Source organism: Poeciliopsis prolifica, unplaced genomic scaffold, assembly GCF_027474105.1.
Source record: "Poeciliopsis prolifica strain line A6 unplaced genomic scaffold, Auburn_PproV2 SCAFFOLD014, whole genome shotgun sequence".
Classification (NCBI taxonomy): Eukaryota; Metazoa; Chordata; class Actinopteri; order Cyprinodontiformes; family Poeciliidae; genus Poeciliopsis; species Poeciliopsis prolifica.
In genome coordinates, this window is record NW_026562389.1 from 1,435,957 (window position 1) to 1,450,181 (window position 14,225).

Here is a 14,225-nt window from a genome sequence, read left to right on the forward strand (position 1 = left end):
GCATCCGTTAAGCCATAATTCTAACTTTTTGAAACTTTTTACATCCTTAAAAAAATTTTTTTTGTTTTTTTATGGAAGGCATATAAATATAAGATTGACATGACAAACTTTACTTAGGGGGCTTGGATCTTACCAGATTGTTACATAGTAAAACTCCAAGAATAGGTATATATACCTATTAGAAAGGTATATATAGTCCAGCAGGGAAAAAGTAATATCAAAATGAGATCAAATGAAGGACAGAGATGCAAGACGCCATTAAAAATTAAACTGCCTCTTCTGTGACATGTTAAGATTTTCTGAATTCAGGTGCAAGACAACTGAAGGGAGCAGAATTTTCAGCAGATAAGAAGTCTGACTGTATTAGAATGGAGTTTCCCTTTCTTTATCTTTTGAGGTTCCAACCTTTGGAAATATTTGAAGTATTTTCAAAATTTTTAAGTTAAAATAATGATTTAGGGAAATTGTGCCTTTAGCTGTGTTTATGGTGCTAACTAGACTAAAGAAGTATGACCTTCAAAAGACAACTAAAATGTAAATTGACAGAAGATCACAATCACAAAGAACTGCTGAATGGCAATATTTGATAGAATATTACAGTTCAGAAGTTACAGTAATATATTTATTTGGAGAGTTAGCTGGATGCCAACGGAATTAACTGCTGTAAAACACAAGTCATATGTTTTAGCAGGTAAAATGTAAAAGTTCACTTATAGTTATGGAGACTTTGTGTGATTGTAATTGTAGTAAAATGTAATCATGATCAAAAATATTTGCTCATTTATATGTCAAGTTTCAACAGCCAAAACTATCAAAACTGTTGTCCTGTTTTAACATTTTGTTTTCAAGGTTTGTAGAGCATCTAGTTCAAATGAATATATTACCCTCTGTCTTTTCAAAAGAGCAGTACGATGCTCCTTCCTGCTTAGTCTTACTCTTTGCAGTATTTTTGGGAAACTGTCAGATATTTTTTGATGAGTAAAAGCAACTCCCAATGAAGCATTCCAGAGAGAGCTAAAAATATAGATGTAAAAACATAAACACTGAATCTCATTGAATACCATTTGCATTCCTAGGCTTTGTGGAAACAAGACTAATGTATTCCTTTTGCTCACAGTGGAAAGCACAGTGGTGATGCCCTCTACACCATCAGCGCTGGTGTTTACATGGTCACAACAATGTTAATGCACTGTAATTTGCTTATGTTTGTGTTCACAAATGTAGTTTAGCGTGATAAAATGTTCACATCCGGAAGCATCGCCACAGTTCAGCTGATGTCAGTGGGAAATGAGCTTTGGAGGCACTTCTCTTCAACAAGTTTATGCAACAAACTGAGGAGTCAAGAAGGGAGCCAAGGTTTAGAATCTGCCCTCTAGAACACCTTAAATATTGCAGCAATTCATATAGAGATATTTCCCTGACTGATTTTGAATTTGCACAAGTGATTATACATGATATTATAGATGATACTTGCCAACATCAAAGGATTCCTTTTCTGTGACTAATAGCTCTCAGCCTGTTCATGGGTATTCTATTTTATCAATAAATGATGAGGGTGCAGCATCTAGAATTTTTGTGAAATTTGCAAACAGCATATTTAGAGGACAGGAATACTTATTTGATCCATGTGATACATGCTGAAATATTTTCATCCTAAAAAGTAGTTTTGTAGTAAAACATCGGGTTATGGTGATAAGCTTAGCTTTTATAAGCTACAACTTCTGTTTGTACAACATGACATGCAAAAATCTTTGAAATACAAAGTGAAAAGTTGAACAGAAACCTGGAATTTCTCATAACATTACATCATTACAACAGTCTCTGGGACATTGCCTACCAGATTAATGTTCTGTTGATTCAATATTAAATTGCACAAAAATTTCCTATTTTTATGCAATAGAAAGATAATATGAGATAGGAACACCAAGATGAACGAGGGACACACTTAGAAAGGATGATTTCTAAAACATCCAACACACTTTGGTAGAAATTTGTCAATACTACAGTGTTGGCAAAAGATATATTGGCAATATTGTAGACTCTTCCACATCGTTCCTTCTTCCAGGAACAATGTGGAAGAAAATAAATAACTTCATTCACATTGTAAAATTGGACTTTTAAATCCCTCATCAAGAAATAACTGGCACAATTATGTCTGGTGGCATCAATAGTTCAAGTACTTTTTGCCAAAACGACTCTTAAATGTTCTCCTATATCATTTAATGCACAGGTGTCCAACTCCATTGCCCTGTAACTTTTCAAGGTAGGCTTTAAGTCAGGGCTTTTCAAAATATGGGGTGTGTTCTGAGGGGCCCTTGAAAGGTTGGTGGGGTGCACCTTCATGGGAGGTTGTGCGATGAGGGGAAAAAAGACATACCAGAGAGCAAGAGAGATAGAGTATACAGGGGACTAAGAAATCAATGTAATGACTTGACATACAGAACATAATATAGTACTAGGATATCTAGACACAAGAAAGAAACATAATAAACTAAAATCACTAATACAAATTGAACTTAAGTAAAACAGAAACACGGATAATCTAATCAGATAGACTAAGGAACACAGAATAATAATGAAACTAGAATCAGTGAATTAAACCCCAAAACAACCCAAGGTCCTGACAGAGAGAGTCTGAATCAAACAAACACAAAAAAGAAGCAAGTATGACCATGAATACTTGAAGCTCAGACTTTCATGGGCTGGATCCAAACATGCTCCACTGAGGGAGTTTTTTTTTTCTTTTTTTTTTTTTACAGTAGGCTACATGAATAGTTTTCAAAGAACACACTTCACACGTATAGCATTTTAAATGACAAGGCAACTGAAACATAACATGTGGTGCTACACATATCTAAACTCCACAGAATCATCAAAACATACATGGATCTTTAAGCAAAGCAATACCAAAATATTTACATAAATAATAGTGATGTGGTTTGAAGGAGGAGGACCTTGAAAGTCCCTCCTTTAGCTAAATCTGCATTTTCAGCTTTGAAAGGTAGAACAAACTAGACCTTAGAGATCACATTTGCCATCGCTCCTAAACAACTGGGCAAGTATAGCATTTAGTTGTTATACTATTGGTAACATCCAAGATCCTTACAGTGGTTTTTGCAGATGAAGTTACATCTCCTTACATTCTCCATGAGTAGCAGTAAGATAAAAAAAAAAGATAGAGGCTTCTAAGTCATGTCATACTGATACTTTAGGGAGACAGGGAGTCATGGATTACTAATCATCAGGTCCAAGAGACTGATTAACTTCAAAAAAGTAAAGTATTTTCTTACATGCTTTACTGCACTAGTTGTCTGTTTTGTATTTCACATTTAGAAGAAAGAATGTCAGCTATTTCGAAATGACATGGAAAACAAGGCGGGATTCTAATAAGCATCAGATTTCAGGTTTTCTACATCAACAGTTAGCTTTGGAAGTTATACAACTATTAAAGGTTTGTGATGATTCCACTGTTATAATAGATATTTATTTAAAAATGACTAAATTAAGAAGCTATATGTTCCGAGTTGTGTTCGAGTCTTTTACCTTGTTTCATCTGCAATATTTATATTATCAAAGCCAGGTATACAGAAATCCCCATACTCTCAAGCTGACACCAACATTACACCTATTTAATGAATAATTCTATCTTGAGTCATACTTTTTTCCTTTGGCATAATGCTGGTTAAAAATCCTTCCCTATTTACCTAACTGTTTAACTATTATTACTCTGGATAAACTGCAGTTTTATTTGACACTTTATGAGGGAAGTTTCACATAGTCAAAGCTGCGTTTGTGAACTTTAGCCATAATGTGGACATTCTGTAGGATCTTACTTTCAAGCTACATCAGTGAGACTGTGGAACCGTAAATGGAGCAGATTGATTACAAGTCTTGTTATGTCTGAGTGAGGAGAGTACGATAAGCTCCTCAGTGTCACTAAAGGATAAATTTATAGGAGGAGCTGTGAAAGAGACTCACATGACTCTCTAATCTCCATAAAGAGTGAGTCACTGTTGGCAATGATCTCTCATGAAACCATCACTTAGATAACCCAAGGTACACAGAAATATGTTTTCACTTGTAATCTGAGTAAACACTAATGATTATCATATGGCAGCTCATGCTATAATCTCCCAATCTAAATTAATATTTACTTTTTTGTAAATTTATTAGTCAACATAATCACACCAACATGTTACATTAAAACCCAATGACAATCCGAAAAATGACCACCCTCTTTTCACAGCTACTTATATCCATTACTCTTTATCAGCCAGAAAACATCCATCACTAGACATAATGTTTGTCAGATTTTTTTTTTTTTTGCACTTCCTTTCCACACTTTCCCATTTGGCTTCTGCTTCCTGGCTGATTTTCTCTTCCCCTCCTCTGCTTTATAAAATATTTCTCATAGCCGTCGCTTGTTGCTGTGCATGACGTCCATGAGCATTTCCCCCTGGTTACCAAGGGCAACATAGCTCGAGACGGTCAAGTGGATTTGTCAAGAACTGAAGGCTGGAAGAACAAAAGGAAGAAGAGAAAAGCCAATCGGCAGAAAGTGAAGTAGATCCATACACTCAAACATAGCTGTACAATGGAAATGCAGCAGAAGAAATTATTTCTTGGTGCTATGGACTAAAAAACTAAGTTTAGTTCTCTTAGTTAAAATGCTTTTGCTATGGGACTGAAGTTAAATAAATGTTGCTATAAAGCTGGAGTGATGCAAATTAGCACAGTGGGTCAGAAATCTTCCATAAGACAGCTCTATTCATCGATTTCAGGTCAGCAGTAACATAATTTGACAGAAATTCAAATCAAGGCAAGACAAAAAACCTCAGGGAGAAAAACAATGGCCAGAGTTTCAACAATAAAACCAATTTCAACAATGCAGCATCGTATGAGGGAAAGAAATTGCATTTGCAAATATTATAACTGTTAACTTTTTGAGTAATTTCAGATCCCCCCTCTACCTCCACACCCCTAAATAAGCCCATGAAATTTCTAATATGTATTTATCTTGCCTTTGATTCAATTTTATTTCCCTCTCTTGATTCTGTAAACTAAACCAAAAACCTCAACGTTTCAGTGTTTAACTAATAAATGAAATCTGCATGCGTATTCCACAAGTTCTGTGCAAAATATTGTTTGATCTCAACAGATTGGGCGGCTCTCTTTTGGCAGCACACAGTATGCCGTCACCTCAGTGAGCACAGCCTGAAGTCTGGTTCGCTACTGGCAGAGTTCACTCACAAGGCTGACTAAGATTTACTACATTTACCTGTTGCTATAGTTACCATTTACAGACATGTGATGGGTTATGTGACAGTGCTGATGAATAAGTATAAACTGTGTCACACAGTATAAAATCACACTGAGGATATCACTAGAAATTCAATTTTATCAAGTATCACTTGACAGGTAAGGGCTACTGCAGGTTACTGCAGGCCCTAATGTAATATCACTTACAGATAAAATATATCAACTGTCCTGATGTAGCTTTGTCTCCCTCAAGTGGACATCCTTAAAAACTCCCTATCCAGGAAACTGGAATAATGTATTCAGACACAATTTGAGTTCTTTTTTTCTCTATTTTCAGAAGGTCCTGGGTTCGATTTTTGGCCCGGGGTCTTTCTGCATGGAGTTTGCATGTTCTCCCTGTGAATGGGCGTGTTCTGTCCAGTTACTCCGGCTGGCTCCGGCAGTCCAAAAATGTTAGGCCTGTCGCCCATTGACAGCTGTAGATAGGAACTCCTCCTGACCCCAATGGGATCAGGGTGTAAGAAAATGGATGGATGGAAGTAAATTCAGGAAGCACAGCAAAGCATATTAACAAAATAAAAAAAACAATTTAGCAAATATTAAATTCATTTAAGAAATAAAATTAAATTATAATTAAAGCTCAACTCAAGTTGAAAGCCAAAGGGAAGAAATAGGTTGCATATCACATTTTAGAGGCAGAAAATTATTTAAATGTGAAACAAATTACCATCATTGTTCCAACACGTTAATAAAACTCATGAGTCACTTTAAAATTTAAAGATTTTATGTTAAAATTTCTTATAATCTAAGTCATTTTAATATTAGCCAATACACAATTTTTGCTAAACTGATTTTTTTTATTAAAATAAAACTAAACAAATTATTTTTTTCAAACTGATACTTCTGATATTTTTAAATATTTTGCTAAAGACTAAAATGCATGGATGCAAGAGAAGATGTAAACTCCTCGCAGCAAAACCACAAGCTGCCATACAAACCCAGAGCTACTGGAAACCTACTGAGACACCATGCAGCACCAGCAAAAGCTGTTAGTATTTGTTATATTTTCTGAAAATGAAATGCAACAGCAACAGATTAACACTGAGCTGTGGAACATGACATGAAAGTTATATTGCAGCTGACAAATATCTGAATGTAAGTAAATAAAATTACATTTGAGAACACTGCATTGTTGCTAAATCTCTTCTTAAAAAATACATTAAAAGTCAAATTCTTTATGAAGGGAATCAATCACTTCAGAAGCCACAATTCCTGTGAAATAGGTTTACCGCAGAAAATTATTAATACATCGAAGAGGTAAAATTCTGTTAGGGCCCAGCAGTTTTTTCAGATAACAGAAAAGTAACATTTCAGTGAATGAGATCATTAGTTTGATGATGAAACCCTCTCAGCTGAGTAAGTGCAGCAAATTAGACAGTCCCACAGAAATCACCTTTTCATGTCTTGATTAAGTTTCTATATTTGGCCAACAGATGGCAGCAGTTCAAAAGTGATCAGAAACGTGTACAGCAAAACTTCTCATCCATGTCGAGGCAAGCTGTCCCTCATCTGCTGTGCCCAACAATTATGCGGATGTTTATAATATTGCAACTTCTGTTACTCTTTGTCATGTCAAAATGCTGCCCTATTTAGATCTTGATCAGCCATACCTGCTATTTTGGACAGAGAAATGTAGTAACATCTCTATAAAATGGCCACTCATTATTTAACATGAACATGAACAAACATGACACCGTTTCATTTTAATTTCAGAAAAAGTGTGAAAATGTTTACACATTTAAATGGGGTTAATTTAAGAAATTTTAAGCACAATTGCCAAATTAACTTGTTTTCTTTCAAATGGAGGAGGGGGGTACTGCAAATGACAAACCGTGCCACAATAATTATCAGCAGTCCCCAAGGGTTTCATGCAGATAATAATGATCTCCATGACACTGGATTCTAAAAGAATTACAGCAGCTTTGCATCTCTAACCCACAGATAACTGCCTAGCAGAAAAAAGAAACAGAATTTAATCATCAAGATCATGTTGGGTGCAATCGCACAAAATGTCACCTGAAAGCAAAGAGAATGTGAGAACTGCCACCGTTTTCACATTTATTCGTATGAAGGAACTGGTTGTCTCTTTCTAGGTCTGAAACTCTATACCTGAAGGGTATTTTGTATATTACTCTTAATACATGAATATATCTTATTTTTCACACTTTTTTGCATTTCCGCTTTCTATGCCTCCATCTCTTCGTTAAACAATGAGCTACTATTCTATGCAGCTGGCACCTCTGGCCCAACAAGAATATTTTTTGGACAGATTTTTGGCTGGAGCAACAGTACCCAGCCATCAGAGGGACAGTGGTGTGGTCCCTCGCCCATTGACAGTTAAAGGTCACACCCTTTGTCTCCGCAGGCTTAGAACACACATGCATTTTGGCAGATGTGCAGAGGTTCATGTCTACCAAAGTAATTATGTAGCAGTGATGGAATCATTTGTTGCTCTAATTTCCAAAACATTGTAAATTTCCAGCTTTGTCCCTAATTAGCCAAATCTGTAAGTTATCCGTGAATTGTGAGAGAAGGAAAAGAAAAACTATTACTAATGTAAAGCATGCCCACTCAAAGTGAGTGTGCATCAAGACTGAATAATCACCCATTAAGCTAAAAACTTCAGGAAGTTTCAGGCTTCACTGCCAGGAGAAAATGAAGAAACAATAAAGAGCTTGACGGGAATTAATGCAAAGGATCCACCAAAATCTCCTTGTATACTGAATGATGTCTCAGGTTCGGTCATCCTTGTTTTAGAGGACGGTGAGAGTTGTTAGTGAGTGACACAGTGCCATGATGAACCAGCCAGTCATGATGAGAGAAAATGAGCAGGGCGGGGGAAAAAAACTGAAGGGGAGTGAGGGGGGCGAGGGTGGAAAAGTAGCAGAACAGCTTGCCAAGCGAGAGGGGAGCTCAGAGCACGTTGTAACTGAAGCGGAGTGACAGCAAATGAAAGTGGATGAATACAAATGACCACAGGGACGTGGAACAGGGGTTGAGAGGGAGCAAGGGTTGAAGAAAACACAAGAAGACCATGGTGGCTTTGAAAATAACTCATGCTGTTAAACACAGTAGTTCCTGAAAGGATGGAAGTTCTGTGCTGAAGGGGGAGAGTCGGAAAGTGTAGGAGGTCCTTAAAGTGACAGAGGTCTATTTCAAGGATGTGGACATGATTTGAAGTCGGACGTCTTTTAAGTTTTTCTTGACAAATGCACCATATTAACTGCAACAGAAGGTGCTATAAAACCTTCTGTTATATACATTTTTTTTGTTTGTACCTGAAAACAAAAAATACATAATACTCCACCTGACAACCTGTCCTGATTCAATAGGCCAGGCTGTAATCAGCTGTGTGTGGGTAATCAAATTGAACCAACTAATAACAGGTTCAAGGAAACATGCAGCTCAAAATGGTTTCAGAAATAGATTAATATAATGTCCTGTGTGTTTGTGCATCTATCACTAGATTTGATCTTTCTGAACAATGCAGTACAAGAAGCAGCACGGTGGTAAATCAGGTAGTTGTTGCTTATCATGACCTTCCAAGGTCAGATTTGATGACGCATCAGTCTATTGTCCAGAAATGGAATCATTTCTTCTTGGTGATCAGCAGGTCAAATACTGAAAAGTGTTGATTTTCTTCCCCTGCTCATGAAAATAACAATGAATCCCTGCTTCTTTTTTTTTCAAATTCTTTGATGCTTTTTCTTTTGAGTATATGAAAAATCAGATTAAGGTTAGGGATGGATGCTTTGATCCTGCAGACTTAAGCAGCAGCAAACAAGCACTTTTTAAGTGAATGTGCTTGTTTCACAAAATTTGATTCTTTTTGTTGTTCTGCTCTTTTCCAAACAGTGCTGGGAGATTAAAGCTGGTTAAAATGAAAGACAAAAAAAGCATTTTCCTAATAAGAAAGATGGGTGGTGCTCCTATAGTTTCCTTGCTATGACTTTCAAAACAGATGACTTTTCTATATAGCTGTGAAAACAACTTGTTCTGAAACAGCCAGAAATGTACAATCATCTAGAAAAAGACTGGTCAATACATCTTTAGTCACAACAATCCAGCTTTTTTGTTTCAGCAATGATTGAATGTTGCACTTTATATCTACGACACACCTATCTCAAATACATTACTAAAAAACAGTATTGGAGGCCTCTATAACTTCAGAGTAAAAGATTAAAAATGGCAAAATTAAACTAAATGCTTTCAAGAACAAAAAATAGATATTTTGCATACGTTTATCCTTTGTTGAAAGTCCTTAACTTGACTTTTTTGTTTACAACAAAAAAGTTGTAAACAACTTTATTATTGCTGGCATACATAGCTGACATACATAGCTGATTTATAAGATCTAAAGATCTTATAAATCTTTAGATTTACTTAATTGTACTTACGATTGTTTAGTACAATCGTATGTTTCAATATGTGTAATCCATTCAGACAAGCAATAAGCACCCTTCTAATGGTACTGTGATCCTCACATATTCATAGCAATGGACATTTCATTTATATTCAAATTTGCTTTTTTGATCAACTCCAAATATATTTCGTCAATGTTTTAACATACCAATGGCTATTTCAGTCAAATTCAACTATTTCTGTGCAAATAATAGCCACTAGCCTACAGCAGTCCTTGAGTAAAAACCGCCTGCAGACGCATCAAAAAGTTAGACTGAACACATGCCCCACTGGAGACATACAGAGAGTGAATAAAACATCATGAAAGGACATGTTGGGTTTTTCTATTATGTATTTTTGTGTGGAGCTTGCGGCTAAGGTATTGTGAAGCTGTCCTTCTGATCATAACCCTGATCAGGGTTATGTTAAAGCTATTAGTTACACTCCTGCCTATCCCATGATGGCAAGTCAATGTGTTAGTTGTGTTTCTATAAGGAGTTTTCAACTGGTTGCTCTGAGGCAGAATTCAGCGATGTCATAAATTACAATGGTCTGATCTTTTTAGTTGTTTTATAGGAAGGTCAAACTTAAAATGTCAGGTTTATCTTAAAGGTGAATAATACAACCAAAGGTTATCATATAAATATTTCCCACTGTAACCAGAAACCACAGATTTTCCAACAAAATGCTCCAGAAATCAATCAATCAATCAATCAAATTTTATTTGTATAGCACATTTCAGCTACAAGGCATTTCAAAGTGCCTTACATCATAAACACAAAACACAAAGGCATGGAACATAGAATAAAATACCAAAGGAGGTCAAAAAATCATTTACAACCTCCCGTCAACACACCAGACATTTACCAAACAAAATTCCCCCTGCACCCAGCGTGTTCTTAATTACTCAAATTAATGGGAGGGTCTAACAATTAACATAGTCTAAACAATTCCAAATACAAAAATTATTACAAATGTTGATCCTAAATCAACTTAAATAAACTACCCAAAAAAGAAAAATAAATTGGTACAAATTATAATTCACAAAATTTAACATAAACGGCCACGACAGATTGATTAGGAGATGTTGCTCGTTTCAAGAATGAAACTCATCATTGGTAAAAACTGAAAACAGCGACTGAGCGTATTCTGAGCTATTAGGGAAATCAACAAAGTGGCCCAATGGTAGAGTGTAAATGTTTTTGTGCTGTTGAAAAAATACAGCAAAACCAAGATGACCCCAAATGACAAAATGTTTACCATTATGTAGCTGTATGCATTTACTGCAAATCTTGTCATGCAACTTTGCAGACCAACTTGCTGTGATCTTAATGTCTGCACCTGTGCTAAACTCAGGATGATTGGGATAACTCAGTCTTCCAGGAGTAAGCTTAATCATAATTTTATAAGTTCAGTCAAGACACAGAAACAGGCAAAAACTCTATGGAACATTTTTTTTAACAAGAGCTTCTATCAGATTTTACACCATTGGAACAAAGAGCAAAGTGGTAAAACATGTGAACTACTAAGTGATGGGAATAAAAGAGAGCTGAACATAAAAGCTGAGAAATTTATGTCTGCTGATCTTATCAAGCTCAGAAAAGCACAGTAAAAACGAACAGCAGACATCAACAGACTGTTTAACTGAAGATTTCATTTTATGTGAAACTATGAGGTTTGAATTCAGAAAACATTATTAAAATACTTAATATTTAATCATTTAAATATCTAAGGTATTTAAATAATTAGTTGATCCACTAATTGCAAGTTGTCCACCCACATTTGGTGAAGGGAAACTTTTATATGCTTGTATAAAAACAAAAACGGATTTTTTTAACGTATATTTTTCAAAATGCTCTATTAAGAGAACAAGACAATCAACAAGTAAAGGGGAAAAAGAAAAGAGGCTTAGCATTGAACTGGGGATGTGTGAATGGGAGGAGGGCACCATGTGGTAGCAAAGAGTGTGAGTTATGCCAGCTGCCATGAGAGGATAATTCATAAAATGAATGAGACAACTGGGACGCTTAGAAGAAAAATAGATTTTCTTCCGCCCACTTTAAATCATTGTATTCCTCCTGAGGCAGAAATATGATAACATATGTAATGTTCATCTGTCGAATTATTGAGCATAAGCCCTTCAAGGACAGCACTATACTGGATTCACTGTATAATAGCATTGTAGATAAATGTTTTAATCTCATTCCAGGCACACACACATTCACTCACTGCAGTTGCCCATCAGTCCCACATCATCATGTGCCTTTATAGATGCAAATGTCCTACTCTTTGTTTTGTTTTTTCCACAAAACAAAACAATTTCAGCATCCAACTCCTTGGAGAGCAGCAACATTTACCCCTCCACCTCCCACTGCTCATCTACTGCTTCCTTTATTTGTTCTCCTCGACTGTATGCTCTGCCACTGTTGTGGTTGCAGAAGACGTGGTGGGCCTGACCCTATCTGAACCTCATGATAGTAAAAAGAGAAGAGGGATGGGGAGGAGGAGAGGGATATTTATCCTTATTTCCTCCTCTATTGCTGCCTTGAGGCAAGGTCAAATTTAGTGACTTGATGCACATATCTGCTCTCACATGTAACCAAACTACCAGAAACAAGGCAGTAATTACTGAGCTTCATACCTGCTGTAGTTTAACTTTTGAGCTTTACATTTCTAGAAAGATAAGAATACATTTTTTCATAATTCAAAAAATAGGTGATGCTCTAGATAGAGAATACGTAACAAACTTGTATCATAAAATGTTCACAAATCTACGCAAATATTTTAAGTTTACCGTAAAAATAAACCAACATTTCAAGGTTCATCGTAAGATTAGATATTGCACTGAAACCACAGTATCGATAAAAGAACTGTAGCCAGCAAGCACACTGCAGAGCCTCAGTATTACCTGATTATCCTGTTCTTATTTATAACAGATCTCTTTCAGCAAAAGTTCAGGGCTGTGCATGAGAGACTCACATGATCCAAGTATCACAGCTCCCACAGGTTGAACCTTGATGCAGAGAAATCAATACAACCAAATCAGCTCTGTCTTCTATGCTTAACATGTTTTGTCTCACATTTGTTGGTAACGGAGAATTTAATGCAAAGGTAACTGGAAAGTAAACGTTCTTTGAAAAGAGCTCTGGTGAAAATTTATGGGACAGGAGTTGTGATACTAACACGGTAATGTAATAAACAAATTTTTGTTCCAACCATTGGTTCAAGCCATCAAGGAACAGTCCTCACATTCAAGTCAGAGAGCCATCACACAGCAAGTAGGGTTTTCATATCCAATCTAAGCCTAAATGTATTCACACCCTAGCACTCAAGATCTTTGCACTTTCTTTCTTGACAGCACAACGTTTAAGCCATACCTGAGAAGATTGCATGGATTTCAGAGACATTTAGAAGCAGTGAGACACGTGGAGGTTGTCTTTAAGGAAAGAGAAAAGAGCAGAGTGGAATGACAAAATTTTATCACCAAATAGCTTGAGTGACTGTTTTGAAAAGAACTGTGTATCTGAATGAAGCTTTCCATCAGTTCTCAAATCCCACCAATCTTTCCTGTTGAACTGCTGTATCACTCCTACATCTCCTCCAAAAATAATCGCCAGGTCGACCGACTTATTATGAGCCTCACGACAACAGCTAGCCCTGAAATGAATCCAGGTGCTGCTCTCGCTATATCATTAGTAAACATCAGAGAGAAGAACTCAGAAAAACCTATTGCTCAGCAGTCTGGAAGAGATAAGCTTTTTTTTTAACCCCAGTAGCATCAGTTGAGACCTCATGCAAGTGTCACTGTGCTGTAAGATCATTATACTATCCATGGCAATGTCCAAAACGGTTTGTGGCCTGGCGGGTCATAAACTATGACTCAAACATGTAAACTGTTTGCAACTCAAATTCTGAATGTCTCTCAAAATAGTTATTCACTTGTCACACCTCTGTCATGTTATTGACCCAATTACAAACAAAGCAGAAGAAGAAGAACCATTCTAAGTTTATATTTGTAGGAGAAAGAGTTCACCACTTCATAATACCTTTAAAATAGGATTTAAAAATAAATTGTGATATACACGACAAGTCAATGTATGACTCAATGATGCATTGAAGTAGTTTTATGAACAGTACATACTCAGCGCAGATCGAGTCTACTTGGTTATTAAGGTTTTCCATTAGTGATGATTATGTGGTACTGGTTCCTTTTTAGTACCTACTTCGCTGTGTAATAACCAATTACAGACTGATGAAGTCTTTATTGGATGAAACTTATGTCAGAATACGGCTCTGTCTGAAATGAAGACTGAGCAGCTGCCTCAGACCCATCAGTTGATCTATTACAGACATTAATATAGACGTTGCAAAGGCAGTAGCTGGCTTAGAGTTTTCTTTGTACATCTACATTATGCCTCATGTGGTGGAGAGACTCCCTTATCCAGCTTCATTTATTAAAGCCCATTTCATTTGACCCTGACAGAGACCAGTTTTCTATTCCTTCT

General features: G+C 36.3%; 1 protein-coding gene across 2 annotated transcripts in view; it reads right to left on the reverse strand.

Moving 5' to 3' along the window:
* The window catches only part of pde4d (phosphodiesterase 4D, cAMP-specific), a 190,699-nt gene that overhangs the window by 102,586 nt on the left and 73,888 nt on the right, over positions 1-14,225 (reverse strand). The gene's annotated exons all lie outside the window — the stretch shown is intronic.